Source organism: Helianthus annuus, chromosome 5 (genome assembly GCF_002127325.2).
Source record: "Helianthus annuus cultivar XRQ/B chromosome 5, HanXRQr2.0-SUNRISE, whole genome shotgun sequence".
In the NCBI taxonomy this organism is placed as follows: Eukaryota; Viridiplantae; Streptophyta; class Magnoliopsida; order Asterales; family Asteraceae; genus Helianthus; species Helianthus annuus.
The window spans coordinates 112,577,294-112,584,305 of NC_035437.2; the positions used below are offsets into that span (position 1 = coordinate 112,577,294).

A 7,012-nucleotide genomic window follows, 5' to 3' on the forward strand; every position below is an offset into this window, starting at 1 on the left:
CCTTTAACTTGATCAAATCACCAAAGAAGTGGAAACTAAATCCTACATGCTTAGAAAGAATGGAAGTACCTGTTGAGATGCAGAATTGGATATTCTCGAATGAACGAACTGCACCAAACATTCCGGAAGGTTCGGCACCGTTTTCAATACCCACACATGAAGCTTCCCTATCGGAATTTGTCTATCAGACCCCAAAATACCGTCATCCCATACATTCAACTCAGCACCACCTTCAACACACGACGAAATAGCAGACAACACCAAATTATTCACATCCGGAAGACCAAACATTGCATTTTCTTTCACCGTCTGTCGGTTTCTAGAACCCCAAGACATAACCCAACACATCCAAAGAAGCATCAATAAATCAGCTGGGAGTAGGTACCCATTTATCTTGTAATCCGCATCCGTCGACTCGATTTGCATCCCGGTTGTGGCTCCTGATTTCACAACTGCTGATCTAAATACTTTTAATAAGTTGTTTATGGTTGTTATCAATTCTAATGTAACGAAAAGCATCCTAACCTGAGATTCTGTTACTGAAACGGAACTACAAGCCAGCCTTAACAATTTTTGAATGACTGCAAGCTATACTTTGTTTGAACCATGTGTTCACATATTTGAAAGATAAAAATAAGTTATCTTATATAAAAGTGCATTCGGCAATAAAAGAGACTGTAAGTTTCAGTTACATCAAATTACTTAAAATAAGACGATTTAAAAAAATTAATACATTGTTTAGTGAAAAAAAAATATTAAATCGCTCTAAAAATAGCCTCCCATGTTCTTCATTTTCATCTCGTGCAAGCCTTAGAAATTCATACAGTACATGATCTTCCATAACAAAAACTTCCCGTCAAAATTCAAAAAGGCACGCCCGATGCGAGAGGGACGAAGCAGAGATTTAGAGGAAAAAAGGCATGCCTCGTGTAGTTCTGGGTCAAGATTAGGTTGTGAAACCAAAAATTTAACTGCCTTTACATCACCGTTCAGATATATAAGTATAAGTGTAATGGGTGTTGACCAACCTTAATACCTGAATAAGAGTTGACTTTCATAACTAAAAATATCCATTAACACAAATAAGAAAAAACATATCTATTATCACTAACCTTTCTACTTAATCACATTATGTCAAAATTCACTACACAGAAATACAACTATCTTAAATGATTTTGACATGGGTACACTTTTTATATGAAAAATACATTAACATTTTCTTTGATGATCATAAATGGGATTTTGTAAAAAAAACTTAACTGGGTCGGGTTAGGTTGACCTGTCAATACTTTTTTCTATATTTTAATTTTATGTTAATGTTGAAAATCCCGTTGTCATCCTGTGTGAGCCCTAGATCCTTAGGTGCTTCTTTATGTCTCCACGTTTGCACCAGCATATTTTGAAACACGATTCGCGCTCGGTAGAAGCTTTATTTTAGGGTGAAGGTAAACACCCCATGACGAAATCCATTATCCTGTTATAATATAAATCAATAATTAAGATCCAGTTATCAAAATAAAAATGTGATTAAAAAAATAGACAATCGAACCTATGTGCTTGACAAATTCTCCCATGAGATCACTTTATAAAGTTCAGATGTAAAAACATATAATTTAGAACAAAATATAAATAGGTAACAATACGGCAATACCTACAAAAGTAAGGCACCAAACAACCCATAGATTAGTTCGGACCAAGTTGTAGTGGCAACTGGTAAGCGACTTTCCACAACTTTTCACTAACGTTTTGGGGGATAACCATCCTAGACATAAAAAATAAGAAAAACTAAAACGTAAATCAACATTGTTTAGCATGTATGCTGGTCATTCCAAATATAAATAATTAATTAAGGAATACCTCCAATGTTTCCAAAATATCTCGTAGGTGATATCTGTTTGACTAACTCTCGATTAAATGAGAAAAATAACGTTATAATAGCTATAGCATATACATATTACATACTTTTTCTTATCAATGGTGGGAACATCGCTCCTCTCCCCTTTCTCCACGATCACCTTATAATGACCAAATCAAAATTAACCTCAAAACAAAATCAAGAAGATTACTTTGGAACCATATCACATAACCAATACTTCTCTTCACCAGAATGATATTAAAACTATAACTGAAAAGATTGATACATGTTCTGCAAAAGAGTCATATCCATATAAACATGACAAATCTAGAGAGAGATAAACACTTACTGGAATCCTATCGGGGTACTTTTCTCTAATTCTAGTAGCCTCAGCACGCCTTTTCTCTGAAACGAACCGATACACAACTCAAACTCAATGAGATCACTCTCAACACCAAAAGTAACAAAGAAAATAAAACTGGATAGTAAGTCGAAAGTCCATTGGCGGACATGGGTCAACCATGAAATTTTTTTTACTGTTATTTATACGCTAAAATCTGAATCGACCCTCATAAAATTTTGGTTAAGCCGCCCAATCGCTCCCCATGAACAATTTTTTGTTACTGTTATTTATACGCTAAAATCTGAATCGCCCCTCATAAAATTTTGGTTAAGCCGCCCAATTGCCCCCCATGAACAAATTTTTTTTTCTAGGTCCGTCATTGGTCCGAACCAGGCCTAATATGAATATAACAAAGGAAACACTTACCAAGATCATGTTCTTGCTTGAATAAACTCTTTGCCATATCACTATACTCAAAAAACAAACATAAAAATTTAGATAAACAATCCACAGGTTCTATATTTGCAGTGAAAATAACAATTCACAAGGTCAAAATTCATCTTGATTACACCTTTTACGGTCAAAGTCAAAACAAAATTCACCAAACGATAATGACCCATCAATAAATAAACCGATAATACGATTATAATCGGTGTAATTTCTTTATAATTTATTAAGGCAATTAAAATTAACATGCGATATTCAAACTAAATAAACCCTGATAGTAAGAGTGTTAAGTAATCAAGTTTATGATGAAAAAATTAAGTAATTCAAACGTCTGATGATAAGGTCAAAAACTTGATAAAAACCCACAAGAATTATGCGACTTTTACATAAGAATAATAAAAACGTATAAAATCAATTTCAACTACAGAATCGACATACAGCTTAACAAACCTGACAGTGACGATATAAGATTATAAGTACACTACGCATCAAAATCTGAATTCAGACACAAAGTAACAGAAACATGACCTAATGATGAGTCGCATAACATGTTTCGCCTAAAATTCATTCGCAAATAATCTATATACGAACACAGTTCAACAGATTATAACTTATAAGCACACTAACCTATAGGAAATCGAATTCACAACACACTAACAGAATCATAACCTAATGATGAATAGCAGCAAGTAATCTAATTCAACAAACTCAACATAACGATATAACATTATAAGCACACTACGCATCAAAAACCTAAATTCAATGACCTAATTAGAACATTATGCCTAAAATTCATTCGCAAACAATCTAAACACAAACAAATATCACAAAAATGTGAAACAAATCCAGATCTAATATTGTAATACCTTCAATTTAATAATATACTCTTCCTCCTTCTCAACGAAGAAGGAAGTGAACTTCTCAAGCTCTTGTTCAAGCAACTGAACGAAAACAGCCTATTCGTCGGATATTTCACCACCGGCGGAAACCTCGTAGGAAAACCGCGTGCGCTTGGCCGGACGGTGAGAATCGTCACCGGATCTGATGAGTTTCAAGCGTTTTTTGCCTGGATGAAAAAAAACAATCAATAACAAAATTAGAAACGGGATTCAGAAATCAGATGTATAACCGAGAAAGCCCTAAGAACTACAAGGCGTATAACCGAGAGTAGGTAAATAAAACGAAAACACATATAAAATCAGAAACGGGATTCAGAAATCAGATGTAGGTAAATCGAAACAAAAACACATATAAAATCTCCATTAGGGATTCAGAAACGCACCTTGAAGATAATGGAGTCGACAGAAGATTAGGGTTTGAAAGAGTATGGTTAATTGGTTATAAATCGTGAAAAAATGAGCAACAATAAAGGTGTACCTGATGGTTGAATCGATTTGATTGCAGAGGTTGATGGATTACAGAGTTTGAAGGAGAAGAAGAATAAACAAATGGAAATCTAGGGTTTTGTTAAAGAAGCGTACGTGAGAAGAGGAGTACAGGAAGGAGATACAAATCTAGGTTTTACAAAGAAACTTATATGCGGGTCATAAAAACATAATACGGATCCCGTATCAACCCAAAATAATCATCCACCATTTTCCCGTCAAAACCATTCTGAGGTGCAATATCACGCTGACACATCAGCAAAATTTAACACATTTATTATATATAATAGATTGGTATATTACATGTTTTTTCAGTATTCAACCTTTGTGTTACACGGCTATTATGGTATTTTTAGTGTTACTGATTAAGATGTGTTGGTTTTTGTGATAAATTCAAGTTAGTGTGTCAACTATCATATGATAATAAAAATTCGTTTATATAAAGTTTCGTTACAAATTAACATAGGTCGTAAGTTTTTAAAGATTATGTAATTATATCGTTTAAGTTATATAAAGTTTTTTAATGATTATATAATTATATCGTATATATTGTATAAACTCGTGTAATACACGGGTCTATAAACTAGTAATCATTATAATCAACATTTGGTCGATGACATCAAACTTGATACTTTTACTACGTACGCTTCTATATTAGTTGGTCTTTATAATTGTTACTTGTTAGCATATTTTGGTGACAATTTTATACATTAGCTTAAAAGAATCTAATGTGTTACATCGATATACTTTTTGGTAATTTACAATTTTTGAATTAAAGGCATAAATTACCCTATATGAATTAAATATATTGTTTCTTCGGGACAAAGTGTTATTTTTGGCTGTTTCTTGACATTCATATTCATCTTTCATATCAAGACACCCTTGATTGGACGTCACGAAACTTCATCATAATCTTTTTAGCAAACGGATAAAATAAATAATTATGTTTCTATGTGAAGCTTTGGAAATTGAAGAAGAATAGCAAATTTAGCAAACACCTGAGTTTGAATGCGTGGTTGTATTATCGATTAGGCTAGGGCGTGGAATAAAACCTTCAAAGGTACAATATGACCCGAATGCTCGATTAGGCTAGAGATATTGTCTTTAAACGTACAATGTGACCCGAATGCTTGAAAACATGCTAAGGACGTATATTATAGATTTTATGGGTAGTTGAGATTTCTATTTGTATCTCGTATAATTTTTATAAAACGACCGTTATCATGTTTGGCAGACGCAAGTACTTATGTATCTTTAATAGATATAGAGGTCAATTAAAAAAAGTAAATAAAATAAAACAAAATTCGTCGTGCAATATATAAAGGTTCTAGACACAAAGATTAATCTGATATGCCATAATACAATTAAAAATTGTTAATATAATGAAAACATGGGAAATGATCAAATGTTATATAAAAGGAAGTGAATATGGAATAAATTTATCACTTAGTCATTTATGGTATGACAGGATTTGAGGACGAAACCTAATTTAAGGGGTAGAGTGGTAACGTCTCGTTTTGTAGATTCATATTTACGAATTAGCTGTAGAATTTAGAAATGAATTTACATCGAGATAGATAGATGGTAAACGGGTAACAAGATGCATCGCTGCCCATTTTTTAATAGCAAAACTAAGTCTTTTAAAAACTACGTCCATAGATCTCGGGGTCATAACATTACTATGCATGACCCTTTGAACTCGACTAAGTAGGTCCAGCCTCTGGCGCAAGGAAACCAAAAGTATCAAAAGCAAATGGGAAAAACACGTGCTGGTTGTCAAGGCAAGCTTTCTCGTGTTTAGTCACTTTGCCCGAACCAACCTTTAATGCAGCTTGACCCACCGTGAAAGCACTACCCTCTAAGCCCACAAGCGGGGAAACCCCTGTTAGATCCATACATGCATGTTTTCCTCCTACCCATTCAAAGACCAAAATGTTGGTTGGTCTAAGGATAGACCTCTCTTCCAATGAGTCAGTTAAGAAATTAATGGGTGCCTCTTTCTTAGCAGAAATACCAGCGCGCCTGAATATGTTAAAAAGAACATACCTAACCAAATCATGTCGGTACTTAAACCCCGGGAGCTCTTTACAATGAACTGCATGCTCCCCAAAAGAATCCAAACACGCCTTATGAATAAAAAGGCATATATCATCAACTGGAAATTAAGGAATCATGATGTGATACTTAAGGATAGTACGGCACTCCACTGGCGACATATGTCGTGGACAATTTTACTAAAAAGAACACTCAGCAATGCATGTTGAGCTTGGGGGAGGGACGGTGTCCTTATTAGTGAAACCAGTGAAGTCGAATATGAGCATCACTAGACTGTAAGAGTCCTAAACAACATATATTATAATAAAATTAACTAATTAAATGATAAACCAGCCAATTTAGAATAATAGAAGTAGGGATGAGATCGGTACGATACCGGTACCGTATCGGTACCGATACCATAAATACCATTACCGACATTGAGGAAATATGGATACCGATTACCATACTGTATTTATAGATTCGATACCGGTACGGTATCGGTACCGGTATTTCGGTACTTTACCATATTGGTACTGCTTTAGTGTCATCCATTGTTTTACCTAAAAAAATTTCATGTGCAACTCATCCATCCATTATTAATTGAACTAGAGTAATATATAGAGGAATGTAAACATATTAAGTAGTCAAAAAAATTAAAAGGTAAACATCATGGGTTCGACTTTTAACATCCAAATTCCAACATGTCTAAAAAAATATCATAATTGATTAAAAATAACCAAACAAAATAAATTTGATATTGGTTTTTGTAAAACAATGTTCAAGAAAATATAACTTCATAGTGGGATATAAGATAATAGCAAAATACATAAAGTCATTATTAAATTCGGTATTAATACCGGTATTTACCGAAAATACCGGTATTTACCGAAAAATACCGGTACCGATACCGTTTTTTATCGATACCGAATTTTGAAAAATCTATTA

At 33.7% G+C, this 7,012-nt stretch overlaps 1 long non-coding RNA gene across 3 annotated transcripts; it reads right to left on the reverse strand.

The window, feature by feature from the left end:
• Window positions 1-1,083: 1,083 nt before the first annotated feature.
• LOC110941080 lies at window positions 1,084-4,183 on the reverse strand. 3 transcript variants are annotated; one of them, XR_002593811.2, is made up of 8 exons: window positions 3,928-4,183; window positions 3,512-3,711; window positions 2,625-2,665; window positions 2,205-2,260; window positions 1,963-2,015; window positions 1,858-1,891; window positions 1,652-1,762; window positions 1,084-1,474 (listed from the first exon to the last, which is right to left on the reverse strand). It is a non-coding gene; the product is annotated as an uncharacterized LOC110941080 (long non-coding RNA). The 3 variants fall into 3 exon arrangements; XR_002593812.2 differs by having other exon boundaries at window positions 1,858-2,015; window positions 4,023-4,183; XR_002593810.2 differs by having other exon boundaries at window positions 1,858-2,015; window positions 3,928-4,182.
• Window positions 4,184-7,012: the final 2,829 nt, after the last annotated feature.